This window comes from Pan troglodytes, chromosome 13, assembly GCF_028858775.2.
Source record: "Pan troglodytes isolate AG18354 chromosome 13, NHGRI_mPanTro3-v2.0_pri, whole genome shotgun sequence".
Classification (NCBI taxonomy): domain Eukaryota; kingdom Metazoa; phylum Chordata; class Mammalia; order Primates; family Hominidae; genus Pan; species Pan troglodytes.
The window spans coordinates 106,706,382-106,725,495 of record NC_072411.2 but is presented as its reverse complement, the minus strand read 5'-3'; positions in this window follow the sequence as shown (position 1 = coordinate 106,725,495).

Here is a 19,114-nt window from a genome sequence, read left to right as displayed (position 1 = left end):
AAATGTTCTATTTAGGAAAAAAAAAAAAAAACTTTGGAAAGAAAAATATATATTTGTAAACTGGATTGCATAATTTGTTATTGTTTTCAATGAGGATGGATATTTATACATGACATCCAGATAAATATTTAAACATTTGTTTCCTTAAATTAATGTTTTTATCCATTCTGGTATTCGACACATAAGAGATAAAAGAGATGGAGCAGGGTTCTCTATTTGAAGAAGGGCAAAGAAGGGTTATCCTTAGAGCTCTACTTCTCAACAAAAAGAAACTTGAGATTTATAATTGCTATCTTTGCATAAAACAAAGAAAATTTCTTATTTCAATTAAAATTACCTTCACATTAGATCTTAATCTATAACTTGCTTCAAGTCCTATTGGAAGAGAAATGATCAGAAATCTTAAATGCCTACTGAGGAATATAATTGACCTGATATTAAATTTTAGAAGGGGAAATACATTTGGTAATTAAAACAAGAGTCTAAAATTCAGTTCCTTTTGAGGGACAAGGCAAATCATTGAGGGGAGGAAAGTAGAGACTGAGAGAAAAAGAGAAGGAAAAAAGAGTGATTGTGGGCAAAGTGAGAAGGTCATTGTCACTGGTGGAGGGGAAAAGATAGTGAGGGACCAGTGAAGAGAAGAATGGAGATGAGAGTAAAGATCCAATCAAGATGTTCTGAATTAACTGACATAAGCAGCTCAGCAAAACTGGCTCTGAAACAAGACAGAGATACAGCCAATCCCAGTCCCACTATGCACCAGTGTGTGACTAGCTTCCTTCCCTTCCCTGAGCTTAATTATTCCATCTATAAAACAAAGATGATATTGTTTATCCAGTGGGGATGTTGTAGGGCTGGACATGTCATGCTTGAAGATCTTGGCATGTAATTGTTGCTTTGCTAAGCAACAATTATTTTATTACTGTCATGCTTTATTTTTTACTTTAGAGTGTTATTGTCTTTGCAATGTTAATTATATGATGAACCGTTGCCTTTTCAAATTTAATATAATTCAAGTAATTGTTTATGGAAGCTAGATGTCCTGCTAGGTACTAGAGATATAAAGATAAAATATTGTCCCTAACCTTAAGATCTCAGAATCCCAGCACAAGGAGAGAAGTTCACAAATAGAGTTGTGTTCTAGGCATGAGTGGTTAACTGGCTACAGTGGCTTGGAGAAGGCTTCTTTAAACCCTGGGATGAGTCTTAAGAGTGTTTTTAAAACTTTTATGGGCATACAAATTACCTATGAATCCTGTTACACTGTTAATTTTGAGTCTGTAGCCTAGGGTACGTCCTGAGATTCTGAGTTTATAAGAAGTTCCAAGATGATGTCAAGATTGCTGGTCAGCTGACCACACATTGAGTAGCAAGTAAAGAAGTGGTTCTTAACCACACCAGCATGTTAGTATCACATGGGAAAAATTTTTTAAATGTTACTGATGCTCAGCTACCACTTCTGAAATCGTTTGTTTTCACTGGTCTAGGGAGGGGCCCAGGGAGTCTTAGTTCTAACAGGCTCCCAGGTGATTCTCATGTGAGCCAGGATTGACTCCACTGCTTTAAAGGATGAGCTGGGACTTGCCAGGACACCTTGGCAAGGGAGGTTGCTTTGCAGAAAGGAAGAACAGCATGTGGAAGAAACATGGATGTGTGGATCCAAATGGCATATTTAGGGTATTCGCCTGTCATTCAGTTTGAAGTTATGACGAGCAAAAGATGGGAGGTGATGGTAAGAGATGAGATTGGGTGGCCAAATTATATACTTGCCTTTCAAAAAATATCTATATATATTATCATTGTGGTAAAATATATAAAAAATGAAATTTGCAACTATAACCATTTTTATGTGTACAATTCAGTGGCAATAAGTACAATGTTATATAACTGTCACCACTATCTACTTTCAAAACTTTTTCATCACCTCACACAGAAACTCTATAATCATTCAGAGTTAAGTCCACATTTCTCCTCCCCTGGTAACCTGTATTCTACTTTCTGTCTCTATTTATTTGCCTGTTATTGATACTGCATATAAATAAAACCACACAAATATGTCCTTTTCTGTCTGGCTTATTTTACTTAGCATAATGTTTTAAAGTTTCATCCATATTGTAGCATATATCAGCACTGCATTCCCGTTTATGGCTGAATAATATTCTGTGGTATGGATATACCACATTTTGTTTATCCATTCATCTGTTGATGGACACTTGGGTTGTTTCCACCTTTTGGTAATTGTGAATAATGCTATGGCCATTCAATCCTAGTTACAGATCAGAATAACATGTAGAACTTTAAAAAATTACTGCTGTCTGGGCCTTACTTTAGATCAACCAAACTCAACTCTGGGAATAAAAATCAGATGTGGTTGCTGTGGCTTTAAACCTTCCCAAGAGATTCTATTGTGCAGCTAGAAATGTGAACTGCTGATTTGATTTACATAAGGCGAGCTGAATACAAGTCCCAGGTGCAATTTCTTTAAGGGTTAATTTATTTAAGATTCACGTACAGAACAATCACATGGAGGGCTTCTTGAGAAGGCCTAGACCTAGTTCTCAGACTGAAGATTTTGATTTACAAGGTCTTTGATAGGCCTTAGGAATCCTGATGTAGTCATATGGTTATGCTTTGTGGCCCCACCCAAATCTCTTCTGAATTGTAATCCCCAGGTGTTTAGGGAGAGACCTGGTGGGAAGCGATTGGATTAAGGGGGCAGTTTCCCCCATGCTTTTCTCATGATGGTGAGTTCTCACAAGATCTGATAGTTTTATAAGGACAGTTTTCTCTGCCCTTGCGAGCTCTCTCTTTCCTGCTGCCATGTGAAGAAAGTCCTTGCTTCCCCTTTCACCTTCCACCATGATTGTAAGTTTCCTGAGGCCTCCCCAGTCACGTCAATCTGTGAGTCAATTAAACCTGTTTTCTTTATAAATTACCCAGTCTCTGGCAGTTCTTTATAGCTGTGTGAAAATGGACTAATACATGTAGCTATCCTGGAACTCTAGTTTGAAGAACACTAACTTCCAGACTATTTAGCTTGACACAGAGAAACTGCATATCTTTGTTACATTCTGATAACCATACTATCTTGGCATCTTTAATTGCAAGGAGCCATTTGTCATAGGAGAAGCTGAGTGAAAGCCTAGAGATGGTTCAGAAAATCTATTCACTGTTATGGAGAAATAATTTGGACCAACTGAAATGTCAACTATACAATACTTGATATAATAGGGATACTAGGGATACATCAGTAGAGAAGAATCCTGAGACTCCCTTTCTTACTTTGCTCTTTTTTGAGTTCTGTCCTTTATTGCATGAATTAGTCCTCAAAGAACTTTATGTCTAGATTGCATCTACTAATGACTTTTTTAAAAAGAGGTAAGCATCAATGTCTTACTTTTTCTCTAACACTCTATATTGTGTTTGTGTCAGAAATGCATACAGTATAGTGACTTTCATCAAGTTGTTCCTGGATCCACTTGGCTGATGTTTATTTCATAAGGTAATATTTTAGATCATAATACTTTAACCCTGAAACATAGATATTTAACTTTTTAGAATTAAAATATTTCTTTTTATATATTTTGTTGTCTCTAGTCACGCTTTCAGGAGTGTTGATCAATTATCCCACACCTAGAAGCCCACATAATTGAGTGACAATGCATTTTTCACGTTCTCACATTCACTACAATAAAAAAGCTTTCAAACTTATTCAACCTTCTTCTGTGTTACTGCATGGCAGGGTTATTGGTATTTGATGTGTCAGACATGAGGAAAATTCTGTCTTTCCAAGCATGGACAGAAATGCACTTCACTTAAGTGTAAAATTATGAAGGGTGTAATTTTGCACTCAAACTTCAATTACAATAATTCTTTCAATTAACATGCCCTGTTTCTTGTTTGCTTGGGCCCTTAAATCTGACAGTCTTCTCTTTCCATAAGAGAACACATAGAATTTTACCTAAATACAGCTTGGAGAGGAAAGTGGAGTTGGCAGTTTTATTATTCTTTCTTATTTTTATTACTCTCTAAGTTTAACTCTTGTATTTTGACAGCTTTCAAAAAAGTATTCACAAGACTTTGCTGTATTCCAAGAATGACAAGTTCATGGAGAAATTTGACTGCTTTGTCAAAGCTGGGTCACATAAGCACATGACCCTTTTTGAGGACTTCGTAGGGCAGAGACAGAAAGGTAGTTACCTGACAACTTCAATGGGTGAGTATGAAGCCCTCTCCCTGTGGTCTCTAAAGTCAGGGTACCATATATTCTGGATTTGGGGGTCCAGTCTTAGGTTGAGAATCTGTAGCAGCCCATATATTCTCCTGACTAGGCCCAGGAGAGCTTAAATGTTGAGATATGTAGGTAGGTTATCTGCCATATTTGGGGATTAAAACCAACCAAAAATATACCTCTAAAAGGACCTGGACCTCTTTGAGGGTCTTCTAGGCAAATCCTAGCAAAACGATGGCGGGCCCAAAACAATTTCTTAAGAGGAATGATGAATGAATTATGGATACTTCACCAAGAGGGGGAAAAGACTCAGTAGGGGACCCATTAGCTGACTCCAATGGTTTGGAAGAATGCCAGGTGTTGCTGTCCATGTGATGAGCCAGCACACTGGCTCTTTTGATCATGACAGAACCCTCAGCACCTTGAGCTGATTTTTATTGTTCGGAAGTGGGTTTAGTATCTGGGTTTGATGAGTAGGGTTGCCATACAGCGCTTTCCCTGGAATTCAGCCAGCAGCTTGAATCCAGCTATGGCATCATTGTCCTGGCATTTGGTTTCAAACAATAGCATTCTATAAAAAAGTATTTAATTTAAAACTAGAGGAAAGATCTTTACTGTTTTTCTCTTGGCTAATGGGAACTTCTTGTCAAAGCAATAAATGCTGAAAAATTATTAAATTTTAAATTAATAAGGCCATAGGAAAGGTATCTGCCCAGTGGGGGTTTCCAGCACAGTCTCAGTCAAGGCCTGCCTCACTGTTCCAGCAAGTTTCCAGCAGACTCAGTGACCTTTTCCTAAGACCCTCTGCAATCCATGTGGTGCTTGGTAGAAATTTGTACCTCCATGCTTGTCAAACTACAGCCATTCAGTGAATATAATGGATGGTACAATAAAATAAATTATTTAAATAGTAGTAATAGAACAAAAAGCACTGTATGTTTTTGGGGATACAATATCATTGCTGGAATAAGCAATTCCTTGAGCAGTAACTAATGCTTATGGGAAGGCACTATGGCTGCATGTCATTCTCTGAGTTACTCTGATTCTGAGGTTCAAAGCTACTATTGTACAATCTGGGACTTTTACTGGTCTGCAAGTCTTAGTCTTCAGGGTACCTACACTCAGAAATCAAGTAACCTCCTTTTGTCTCTGTTAGAACTTTCTCATGCAAGCTTAGTATGTTTCATTTCATGAGTAATTGACTCGAGAATATGATTGTGACTTGCTATAGTCCTTCTTGTCACCTGGGCAGAAGCCTGCAAAGGGATAATATCCTAATGGATTCACCCTTATTGAAAGTCAGGTTTTCAGTACTACAGTTCCAAACAGCAGTCCTTATTTTTTCCGCAGAAGAGTGCTACGAATCAAACTCATAACAAAATGATTTATAAACCAGAAAATTAATTTCCATGAAAGTTCAAACCACCTCCTTGGACCGGAGAGTCATTTTCTTAGATTGCACATCCTGTCTCATTAGGCAAATCTACATGGGAAGGCACTTGGTAATCGGAGGGTCACTTTGTGACTAGGTCATCAAAGTAGAATGATATTTATCATTTAATGGCATCAAGAAAAAGTAGTTAACACTTATTGAATGCTTACTATGTGTTAGGTACCTCTTGCAGGATCATGATTCACCTCTGTGTTCTTTATGCATTAGGCGGTGTTCTAAACATTTTTACATATTAACTTATTTTATTATCCATTATGTCAGTATTATTATCATCACCCCCATCTTACAGATAAGAAAACAAGCCCAGAGGGGTTAGGTAACTTGTCTAAAGTCACTGGTAAGTGGTAGAACTGGGATTTGAACATAGACTTAACCCCCATTTTTACCCAATACACTCCCTCTGCTCCTTGGGGATGCATCTAGTACACTTTTATTCACTGATCAATGGGCCTCTCCTCCCAGGTGAGTAACAAGAACTCTGAAAACGTTGCCTCTCACACTCATTTTCTGGATTTCCAAGCTGCTGATCCCATAGTGTTAACACATGCTTTCTTAAAAAATGTTAACACCATTGATTGGTCATTGCCAAGATCTGATCTTGTTGCTTTCAATTTGAGCCATATCTCTCAAGGTGACTTTTCGCGTATCAGATCTCACTTAATTTGTGCTGACTATTAGTCTACCTCCTGGAACCCTGGGAATGCCCCTCTAACAGTATGGTCCACACTGTATTACCTACAGTTATGTTCAAAAGTGTCAGGAAAACATGCACACAGTGAAACACATTGATCAAAAGTTAAAAGGGAAGAGACAGCGTAGAAAAAATTTATTTCTAATTGGAAGAGATAGGACTAACATTCTCAAAATAATTAGAAAACCAGTAAACGCTAAACCACATGGCTCAATAGGTATTTAGGGAAAGGAAAGAGCTGCACCTTTCTTTTCAGGATACAAATTTTTGTTTAATGTGTCTTAGAAATTTGGGAAGATACTCTTAACTCTCAAAAAATCAGCCCTTAGAGGCACAGCAGGTAATTAGGTTCCACCTAAGGTTTGAGATCTCCTAGATTTTAACCTTAAACATTTAGCCCATATGCCATTTTAACAAATCATAACAGTCCTTATAGACAGTCCTGGACTCTTTGCAAATATGATCTGTCAATGCGCTTTCTTTTTATTTAACTTTTTCTGAGCACCATGCTCTGCAGCACATGGCTAGTAAGAAGCAGTTACTGAAATCTGAGAACTATCAAAGAGGTGGAGAAAGAAATGGGGGTACAAACTGTACATAAGCCAAAGAGACAGCTTACAATTATTCCTTCACTTCTCTGAGAAAAAAAAAATAGCACACATCAGTGGAACAGGCACTTGCAATGACAGAATTCTGTCAATAACAATTGGTGGAGTGTGTTCTATTTGCTCATCGATGCACTTTTTGATAACCAGAGTCCATAGCTGTGCTTATACAACGGCAAACATATTGCTCATTCTTAACAGCCAGGGGCTTCCAAACATCTCAGTATTTATTATAACACATGAAGAAAAAGAATTTTCAATGTCTTTCTCATATTTTATTAGAAGGTTTTGACATTGTGAAGGCAATATCTGAATCTATGTTGTGTGACTCAATGGCTTGTATACATTAAATATTCCATTTGAAGGTTCCATAGCAAGCTAACTTTGCTTATTCCTGGAATTATTGTGCAATTACTGTGGTACTTAACTACAGCTAGATGTCTTAAGTATAGGTTAGTGCAAATGTAATTGCGGTTTTTGCATTTGTACTAACCTAATAGTTAGCCGTAAAAGGTAAAACAGGTATTTTAAACACATTTAAATCATCTAAATATTCCTATTGGAAGAAGAAATGACCATATTACAAATCAGAAGTAATATCATCCTTCAGAGAGAATTTATGATTAAATACACTTTAATACATAGAACAACTGAACAGCACAGAAAAGAAGTAACTGGAGCGCAGCAATGATATTTAGCCTGTATATTCTCACTGGTTGCTATTAAGTCCTGATTTGTTGGCTCTGTTCTGATTAGTGAGTGTCTGGTTCTGGTTGGTTGATTCCTTTCAATTGTTAAATATTTGGATTGATTTCTGATTTCTGAAGCAATTGTTAACGATTTTGAATATCATCTCTACTTGAAGATATACTATAATACCATAGAGCCAACAAACTCCAAATTATCAAAGGGTTGTTATAAAGCAACACTTTCTCTAGCAATAAAAAGGCACACTTGGATATATGTATATTCTAAAATAGGTATCATAGAATAAATACCACAATGAAAGTCACACAGTGGGAAAATAAGTTGTAAACTTAAAATCAATGGCTTATGTATAATGATAAACACACAGATTTACTATGTGCCAACCACTGTTTTAAGCACTTTACATATCTTGACCCATTTACTTTTCAAAGCAACTCCATGGGATAGGTTTTATTGTTATCATCTTTATACAGATGAGAAAATTGAGGCACAGAGTGATTGAACAACTTACATGAACTTACTAACCAATAAGGGGCAGAGACTAAGTTCAAATCCAGGAGTTTGGCTCCAGAGCTATGCTTTCAGCACCTATTCTCTCTGTCTCCTTTAAAAAGATATGTAGAATTCAAATAAACATACAAGTTAATAAGTGTTCAAAAGAGATAAAGACCCTTTCAAGGGGCTGGAGTTCGTGTCCTGACTGCAAGTTGTAAAAACAGTCTACAACCTTGCAGTGATTAATTGCGAAAGAGATGAATAGAGAGTTAATACATGAAGAAATAAATTCAGTAAATAATTACATTAAAACCCCAATCTTTGTTGAGATTAGAGAAATAAGAATTAACTCATTCAATAAATGTCTCAAATTAGCAAAAATGAATAAATATGAAGAAGCTGAATTTCATCAGGGCTATGAGAAGGCAGGCTCACGTCCAATGGCTGTTGCCATAAAAAATTGACTAAAGCTTTCTGGAGAATCATTTGGAAGTAGGTTATGAGAGCTTCTGAACAAGAGTTTATTTTTCTTTCATGCAGGAATTCCAGTTTAGGAAAAAAATGCCTCAAAGAGAATAACCCAAGGATGACATAAATGAGTGCTATCTTACAAAGATGTTTGTATCATTGATGTATACAATGGCAGGATTTTATAGTGCCTGAGATGCACTACAAAAGGGGAAGAGCTAGACAAGCTGTGGTATGTTAAGAATTCAGAACGTCATTCTTATTAAAATAGTAAAATAAAAATTTGTGAGATTTATCCATATGTAGAAATATATAAGTGAAAAAAATGAATCTGAAGATAAAATACACACACTGATGGCAACTATGGAAAAACACATATGCCTAATTTGTTTAAGGCCTCGGAAAGAAAGGGATGGATGTAAGAAATGAGTCTTTATTGGTGTGTGTTTGCCTCTTTATTAATCTTATGTTACTTAGATTCTCATTGGCTTGCTCTCTTGTGTGTGACAAAACAAGTAAATGAAATAAGGAAACACATTTCTGAAATGAACTCATTTTATCTAAACTAAATTACTCTCTATATCTCTGATACGATCCTATATGGAGCTGCCTGGGAACCCTATCTGATAGCAAACATCAGGATAGGACACATGAGGAAGAAAAAAGGAGAAGTCAATGCATGTAAGGTCAGGAAAAATAGTCTGAGCATTCATCATACTTGGCTGAAACATACATGCAAGAACAACCCCACCCATAACTAGTCACAAATGGTCTGCCAAATGAAAGACTAAAATAGCAGCATATGTTGGAAATCTTGCTGTCTTTATGATATGCAGAGAGACATTTTCTTTCATACATTTCTTTCTTTTACGCTGCTGAGATCCAGCCTGCCATTTGCTGTGATGTCTTTCAGACTTTTTCTGGGCAAATTTTCGACTTTCTTCTCACCCTGCATAGTGATCTTCAGCATCCAGGCTGAATGTGTCTGTTTGATATTTCAAAAATATACGTGGTCCACCAGAGCCTCTATTTCCATTTAGTTTCCTCCAAACTCCTCACCACCACCACCATCATTTACCATTTACTGAATATTCTACATGTAGTCACATTTGCTTCAGTTAGTGTCATTATGAATATTAAAAATAGAGTTTTGAAAGAAAACACATATACCCACCCCTCTGTGCTGTACCTTCCTCCAAAAAGCACAACGCTGCATAATTTCTCAGATGCAAACTCCATTTTCATCTTGCCAGCAATTTGGCGGTTCTCAAAAGGTTACTGCTCTGAATTTGTTTTCTTTGTAGTCTTGCAGTCCATTTGTTCTGCCTTAATGCTGAAAATCTATGTGGGATCTCAACCTCCATATGCCATACACCAGTAGATTTACCCTTTTCTTTAAAATTTTCCTCTACATTAACATAAGAAGAATGTGTTTCATGATTTGTTAAAATGGCATATGGGCTAAATGTTTAAGGTTAAAATCTAGGAGATCTCAAACCTTAGGTGGAACCTAATTACCTGCTGTGCCTCTAAGGGCTGATTTTTTGAGAGTTAAGAGTATCTTCCCAAATTTCTAAGACACATTAAAAAAAATTTGCATCCCTGAAAAGAAAGGTGCAGTTAATCTACCCGGCCAGTTAGTGACCTTGCCCTAAAGGTAATTCCACCTCAATTTTAATGACCACATAAAAAGGAATGAGCCAAAGTCATAAGCCAAAACCAAAAAAGTAAAAGCTGGTCCTACATACAAAATAATGGGGAGATAAGCACTTAAGTGAAAAGTAAACTTGCTCTATGTCTGGCTGTTTCCTGTGTGTTTCCTACGCATGTGACCATTTTCTACACATTTATGTGTTGTGTTTTCCCATGTGTTTATCTTGGTGCCAGGTATTGCGGGGCCAACAGAATTATTAAGGCAAGTTCCCCAACCTCAAGAGATTTATTTCTAATTGGAAGAAATAAGACTAACACTCTCAAAATAATTAGAAAACCAGTAAATGCTAAAACACATGGCTCAATAGGTATTTAGGGAAAGGAGAGGGCTGCTGAGCTGGAGAAGTAGGGATGTTTCGTAGAGGAAGCAGAGTGAGAGGTGGGCAGTGGAGAATAGGAAAGACAGAGATGAGCAAAGAGGAGATGAGAGGAAGATAGGCTGGTGCATAGTGATGGTGTTACAGGAAAGGGGTCTGATCCAGACCCCAAGACAGGGTTCTTGAACCTTGCGCAAGAAAGAATTCAGAGTGAGTTCCATAGAGTGAAAGCAAGTTTATTAAGAAAGTGGAAGAATAAACCAATGGCTACTCCATAGACAGAGCAGCCCCAAGGGTTGCTGGTTACCCATTTTTATGGTTATTTCTTGATTATTTGCTAAACAAGGGGTGGATTATTCATGGCTCCCCTTTTTAGACCATGTAGGGTAACTTCCTGATGTTGCTATGGCATTCGTAAACTGTCATGGTGCTGGTGGGGGTGTAGCAGTGAGCATGACCAGAGGTCGCTCTCATCGTCATCTTGGTTTTGGTAGGTTTTAGCTGGCTTCTTTACTGCAACCTGTTTTATCAGCAAGGTGTTATGACCTGTATCTTGTGCTAACATCCTATCTCATCCTGTGACTTAGAATGCCTTAACTGTCCGGGAATGCAGCCCAGTAGGTCTCAGCCTCATTTTACCCAGCTCCTATTCAAGACAGAGTTGCTCTGGTTCACAGGCCTCTGACAATGGAGTACCAGGTAGAGGGACAGTGGGGGCACAAGCCCAAGGGAAGAAAGAAGAAGGTAAATGTGGAGGTGGGCCTAGCTGTATAGAAGATCCAGGTAGGGAATGTGGCTGCATAAGGATGGGTGATGGAGGGCTGGACTCAGCGTGGTAGGCACTGGGGAGAGTGGTTGGGGCTTTCTAAGGGAAAATGGTACTCTAGGAAGAATAATTTGGTAGTGGCTGGAGGCTGGTGAGTACAGAGATTAACGCTAGAAAGCTGCTCCCCTTATTCTGGAAGGTATGAGTTCAAAGAATGCTATTTTCTTGGAGAAAAAGAACAAAGGGGAAGTTTGAGAAATGCTTCAAAGAGGGAAAGAGAAAACTTGATGAAATCTTTAGCTCATAGCGGTTATATCTGGGGAATAAGGTGAGAGAGCAGATGGTATTGGAGATTTTGCATTTGATCTTATACACTGCATACACTTCAGGATAATTATACATATGTGAATGTATATGTATATACATGTATATGTCTATGTGTGTGTATATGTATATATAAACGTGTGTATATGTATATGTATAAACATATATGCATATATATTACTTTTAAACAAAGATCATACATTATTTTTTATAGCAAATTTTAAAAATGTAATCATAAGATTTAGGGAAGACTTCAAAAATAATGACACTACTAACAAATGGGTTAACTGTAAGAAGAAGCTGGCCTCCTTTCTGGCAGGTGTATCTGGCATTAGTGCGTGCATGCACACACGCACACACACGCTCCTCTAGGTCTGATGTGCTCCTCATACATGTCCTTATTTCACCACTTTCTGCCTCTTGGATCCTTATGCTTTGTGGGCCTGGAGCTGTTTTGCCTCCTGCTCCCTTCCCTGATGTCTCTGCCACTCTATCTCTGATTTCTGTATGCCAGAAAGATCTGGCTTTTGCTGCTGCTACTTCTCAACTGTCAGGGTCTCCATGAAGATATTCTGCTGAGTCTCTCTTGAGTTTCTTCAGTCTGAAGTCACCACTGTCCTTCACATCCTACCAGAGGCGTGTGGACTACTCTGCGATCAATCTTCCACACTTGTCCAACTCAGTGAACCTGACTTGCAGTCAAAAGTGATCCACTGCTGGTGGGTTGGCTCAATGCCAGGACTTTGTTGACTGCAGCCTGGGGTGGATTAATGTTCAAGGAGCTCACATTCACTAACAAAAAATCAGGCTTTCCAAGTGATTTCATAATTTATAGAAGGGATGGCCCTGCCCCTGTAATATACAGCAGTGGCTTCATACATATGAATTAAGAGGCTACATACAAATCAAGCCCTAGAACCTTTAGAGGCTGCATATGTGCCAGCCGGTCAGGGGAGCTTGTGATACAATCAGTAAACAGTGAAGAGGCCAGCATTCTTTATCTAAACTCCAATATGCACACATGGCCTTGCATTAAGAAGGCTTTGGGGAGAATATACCACATTTTATGAGAATGGACATAGGGGTGGAGAAAAAAAGTGGTTGGAAGTGGTGATTTGGCCAATGATGATTATAGAAGAGCAATTGTTTTCTTAAAATAAAGTTAAAGATCATAATACATGACCCCAACAGATGCACAACAGAAGACAAGGTGCAGCGTCTTGTGTGTCACTTCTACAGATTTTGCTTTTGAAACTATTAGTTGTGTAATCCCTCTTATGGGCTTTTTGTTTCCTGAAAGTTCTGCGCTTTTTGAGCGGAATAATGTACCTACCGTATAACAGGATTTTATCTAATGCTGTTTTCACCAATGCATGCAAAAATAATTAAACTAAAAAAAAATCCCAAGAGCTTTAAAAATTATAACATAGTTTCCATATGAATTTGTAGGACAAGTACAATTTTAATTTTCCAAAAATGAAGCATTTAAATACAGCAAAATCTGTCACTTTTGAATAACTAATGAATGAATGTATTTTTTGTCCAAATCTTAAATATTTTGGCATCTTTAAAAAGACAAAAAATTTTTTAAAGTGAGATGAAAATCTATAATATTTCTGAGTTTTTAAAAATAAAATCAGAATACTTGACAAAATCTTTTTAGTAATTTTATACTTTAGGAAATAATTTTGTCTCAAATAGTTGAGATGCCAGGAAATTCTAGGCACTGTACCAAGAGCTAGATGCTAAAGAAGTCATAAATAAGTCCTGCCCTCTTAGAGCTTATGTCCTAGGGGAGGAGACAGAAATCAAAAGTAAACACATACATTTGATAATGATAGAATATGACACTTGATATGAAGGCAATAAAGTGAGTGTTGTTGAGAAATCTCAGAAATAGGTGAGGGAGTGGTCAGTGAGAGCCTCTCTGAGGTGGTGATATTGGGACTGTGATTTAAAGCACGCAAATGAGCCAGCAATGTCCAGATGAAAGGAAGCATATTCCACGTGGAGGGAACAGCCAATTGCCTGGTGCTGAAGGTAGTGGAGTAAGGGCAGGAAGGGAGGCCCTGACCAGCTTTTGTGGGATCTTTTGGGCTACCATAAGAAATTTTCATTTTATTCTAAGTGCCAAAGAAAGTCATAGGAAGGTTTTTGAGTAGGAAGATGATCTGATCTGATCGACATGATCCCGTTTTCATTTTTAAGAGATCACTCTGGCTCCTTGAGGGAATTGGATTAGAGGGGGCAAGAGCTGGAATAGAGAGGCCCCAGGAGGTTACTGAGGTAGACTAAGGGAGAGAGGATGGTAGCTTGATGGAGTGGGAGATAGGAAGAAGGAGAGAAGTAGATGTGCTTGAGCACATTTGCAGATAAAACTAACAGGACTTGCATATGGACTGACACCCAGAAGAGAGGAATCAAGGATGTCTCCTAGGTTTTCAGCTTTACCAATGGTGCATAGTGGTGCTATGTACAGGGGTGGGAAGTCTGACAGAGGAACAGGCTTGTGGGAGAGGAGGAGGAGGATCAGGAGCTCTGTTTTGAATCTAGCCTGAGATTCTTAGTTAACATCCAAGTGAAGATGTTAAACAGGTAGTTGGATATGGAGTTCAGAGTAGTCTGTGTTTGAAATATAAATATGGAGACCACCAGCATGCAGATATAAAGCCAAAGGTCAGAATGAGGTTATCTAAGGACAGTGGGTACATAGACAAGAAGACCTAAAACAATCCAAAAAAGGAAAGGTAGGTAGAGAAATCTCCAGAAAAGGCATAACCTGGAAGATAGAAAACCATGGGTGTACAGTGTTCTGGACACAAGAGGGAAGAGTGATCATCTATATGAAATACTGCTGAGAATTCAAGTAAGATGAAATCAGAGAAGCAGTCATTGAATTTGGTAATCTCGAAAATACAATTTCAGTGAAGAGTGAAGCCAAATTGAAGAAGGTGAAGAATGAATGAGAGATGAAGCTATAGATGCAGCATGTGTAGCAACTCATTGGAGGAATTTGGATCAAAGGAGAAACAGGAAAATAGGAAGTAGCAGGAAGGGGAATGATGAGGTCACAGAGGCTGCATTTTTTTTTTTTTTTTGCAAAGACTGCACATATTTAATACAGAATTGGCTAAATAAATCATGGTACTTCTACATGATGCAACTACATAGCTGTAGAACAGAAGGAGGAAGCCAGGTATGAACTAAGATGAAATCATCTCCAACTTGTCCTGTTAAGTGAAAAACACAAGTGCGGAACAATACGTGCAGGGTGCAAACTTTGTTTTTAAGGGGGAAAGAGGAATATACATATTTGTATGTTACTACACGGATGCATGAAGTATTTCAAGAAGGATAAACCAGAAGGTAAAAATGCTGGCTCTCTATAGGGAAGAGAATGAAGTAATTTGAGTACCTTGGGAAAGGGGGACTCGACTTTGTAAATCTTTTTGTACCTTTCAAAATTTGTAGGACATGAATGCCTTCCCTTTCAAATAAATTAAATAAACAAACAAATAAAAGATAGTCTCAGCTAAAAGCTAAAAGTTTGAGTGATTGAGTAGAGAAAGAGACACAGTTTCATGGTGCAGGAAATTGAGATGATAAATAAGGAGCAAAGTCTGGTAGAAGTGGGAGGAGATACATACCAGAGCCCTGGTGGAAGCAGCCCACCAGGCTTCCTCCCACCAGACAGAAGCAGGGACACTTTCCTGCACAATAGAAGAGCATATAGGTTTGGATATTTGATAGTGGGAGGATGAGTGTGTTTTGTTTACTTGGTATTCATTCTGTGAGTGAAAGAAGGGGCATCAGCTAAGAGTTCAGGGGAATGGAAGAGGTGGGGAAAATTTAATGGTCTCAAAGGATGGGCTATCCTCCCTTGGGAAACAAAATACATGATATCTGGGTAAAAGTGGGGTGGTCACAAATGCAGAAAGAAAGTAGTTAGGTTAGTTACTTACTATTTTCCCAGTCACACTGAGCTGGCTAGGTGTATGTCCAAGGAAGAGAGGTGATTGGGGTTGTGAACCCAAAATCTATGAGGTCTCAATCAATTTAGAAAGTTTATTTTGACAAGGTTAAGGATGTGCCTGTGACACTGCCTCAGGAGGTCCTGACGACATGTACCCAAGATGACTGGGGTACAGCTTGCATTACACAGGGAGACATGAAGCATCAATCAATATGTGTAAGATGTACATTGGTTCAGTCAAGAAAGGTGGAACACTTTGACGTGGGGGTGGCTTCAGGTCACAAGTAGATAAGAGAGAGACTTTCACTGAAAATACAACTTACATGTGAGGCGGGCGGGTAGAGGAACAACCATTTATGCTTTAGTCTGGCTCAGTGAATCTACATTTTTACATAAACAATAAGGCAGAAGAAGTAATCAGATATGCATTTGTCTCAGGTGAGCAGAGGGAGGACTTTCCCACACCTGTGAAGAGGATAAGCTATTGATATTTTAGGGTAAAGATCTTGAGGTCCACAAGGAATGTCCTGTAGGTAAATTTTCAGGGAGGTATGTAGCTTTTTTAAAAAAATAATCTTTGTAGCTATCTTATTTAGGAACAAAATGGGAGGCAGGTCTGCCTGACAGAGTTCCCAGCTTGACTTTTCCCTTTGACTTAGTGATTTTGGGGGTCCCAAGATTTATTTTCCTTTCACAGGGTGTTACAATTCCAGCATGACTGAGGCCAAGCAGAGAAGTTGAGAATGTTTGCAAGAGAGTGATTCGAAGGAACTTCGGAATTTAGCTGGATAAATTGGAGAGTGAAGACCAGGATAGGCAGATATGGATATAGATAGTTAAAAATAGGTGGTTTCCACAGATTAGGGGATTTCCAGTACATGGATGAATCATTGCAATGGTGTGGGGGAGGGGGGAAGGGAGTTCAAAAGGAAGTGAGCTGGAAGGGCAAGAAATGGCATCTAAGAATGAGATGTGAAGCAATGACAGGCAGCATAGATCAGAACACACCAGGGGACGAGGTAGCTGAGAAGGATGGAGTAGCATGTTGGGGAGATGGAGAGGCACCACCACGAATAGACTGAGCTGTGGAATGAGTCCCTGGGATGAAACAACAGCCTGTGGAGAGCTGGAGAGCCAAACAGTGATCTGAGTGCTAGGGGACTTAATGAAGGTGAGGATGGGGCGGTGGGGACTGCCGAACAGCTGATGAAGTGCAGTGGAAGTCATGAGTTTCCTCTGAACTGGAGTACTTAAAGGAAGAAAGGGAAAGGGGTTGGAAGACACATGGTGGAAAAACGACCTAAGGAGTGGCATATAAGGAAAAATAAAAAGCACAACGGCCTCCACTTGTGGGGACTGCAGCAGAAACATGGCCCTCAGAAGAAAGTAAGACAAAAAGGGTTCAGGAGCAGTGAGAAGAGTTGCAGGATGCAGAGGCATTTCCTGAGCAGGCAGGCATGCCAGAGTGCACAGTGATATGTAACTGATATACATCTCTTACCTTCTTTAACCTCGTCTCTTTTTCATCCAGCCAAACGTCTACACCTTTGCACCTGGAGCTAAGACTCTTATCTTTTGACCTCTATCCCCTGGCTCATTACAAATTCAGAGATGGGCCAAGTGGGGGCCAGCCATGGCTCCATCTTAGTTTATAAGGTTTGGAGGACATTACCTGCAACTCTGAGTGTTCCTGGTGGTGACAGAGTATAGCCCCAGGAAAAGAGATTCCATGCTAGCCACATAAGGCAAGGATTATAGCAACTGACTGTAGCCAGAAGTTGAACATATAGTTCTCATATGCAAGCAGGTAGAGCAAACCTGCCCTGCATACCTAGGCCTCTGCCTGTGCACAGAGATAATGAATGCACACAGGCAGTATAGACTACAAGTGGCATGGGACTGGAATTGGAAATGATAAATGGAAAGAAAAAATGACATCAAATAATTGTTCAGCAATTTTAGAAGCAGAAGGAGGAAACAAGGAAGAACCTGGTCACCCATTTCTGAAGTGGTGGGATCCATAGTTGATAAAGCTTCAAGCTGGGCATGAGGGTGTTTGCCCTTAGAAAAAAAGAGCCATAGGAGGTCACTGTAGGATGCCTTGGGTCTTTTGCAGACATATCCTAGCAACCTGAGGCACTGAAGAAAGTTACCCGAGGAGCCCCAAGCATCAGGATTTCCACCACTGGGGAATTTTATTTTAGAGAGCTTGAGGGCTGAGTTACCTAAGCAGCCCTTAGAGCTAACCCTCTCTGCTTGAGGCACTGCGAGAACTAGGGAGCCTTTAAAAACTTTCCACTCAGCCTGGGCAATTTAGCAAGTCTTTAATTTTTTTTTTTTAATTAGCTGAGGATTGTGGTTTGCACCTGTTGTCCCAGGTACTCGGAAGGCTGAGGCAGGAGGGTCCTTTGAACACAGGAGTTTGAGGCTGCAGTGAGTTATGATCGCACCACAGCACTCCAGTCTGAGTAACAGAGCAAGACCATGTCTCTGAGTAGAAAACAAAAAACTTACTACCTCTTCCTCCTTTTTCTGTACCCCCAAACTCTGCAACTGTAATAAAATCCCAAAGAGACCTTAATACCAAGCCATCACTTGCTTTATCACTCACTTCGTTAACTTGCATGTATTTCAATCTGAGTAAATCAAGTGACTTTGCTCAGTCTCTCACAGTTTCTGGTTATAGCTACTAGCTATAACCTCTAGTATACAAGGTTCTGAGTTCAGTTTGTTTATGGGCCATCTGGCGTTCTTGCATTTCAAGATCAAAGACTAACCTATGACTCTGACTAACTCTAGACAACTTTAAGCCCAAGCAGAACAATATCAGAGAGTCTTGTTCATACATGTTGCTCAACAAGGGCTGTTTTTCTTCATCCACTACCATGGCCTCACCAATCTGGGGGCATTCCTATGAGCAGTTTGGCATTTCCCTTCCTCCCTACTCCTTCTAAGCCCCTTAATATTGCAAATAGATACACACACGTGGTTGAAGTTTTCTTCTCTTCCACTCTCAGCAATTAAGCAGCTAAAGCTGGAGGGATCAGAGAATTGGACTATCATGATAAAACATAAGAGCAAAATCCAGGGTGAGGTGCTGACTCACAAGCACAAGTTAGAACTGAAAATATTTAAACAATTATTGAGGGAAGCTTTGGTTGGGGTAAGCCTGTAGGGTAGATTTGCCACCAAATAGTGTAGCACTAGCTCTTGATGGTTTGGAGAGAAGTGTTCTATCAATAGGTCAGAACATGTCAGGAATGGGGAGAAGAGAACGTACAGGACCAGACTTCTGCCACAGGCCCTAAACCCTCTGTTACTTTTTTTTTTTCCTTTTTTTCTTTTTTTTTTTCTTTTTGAGACAGAGTCT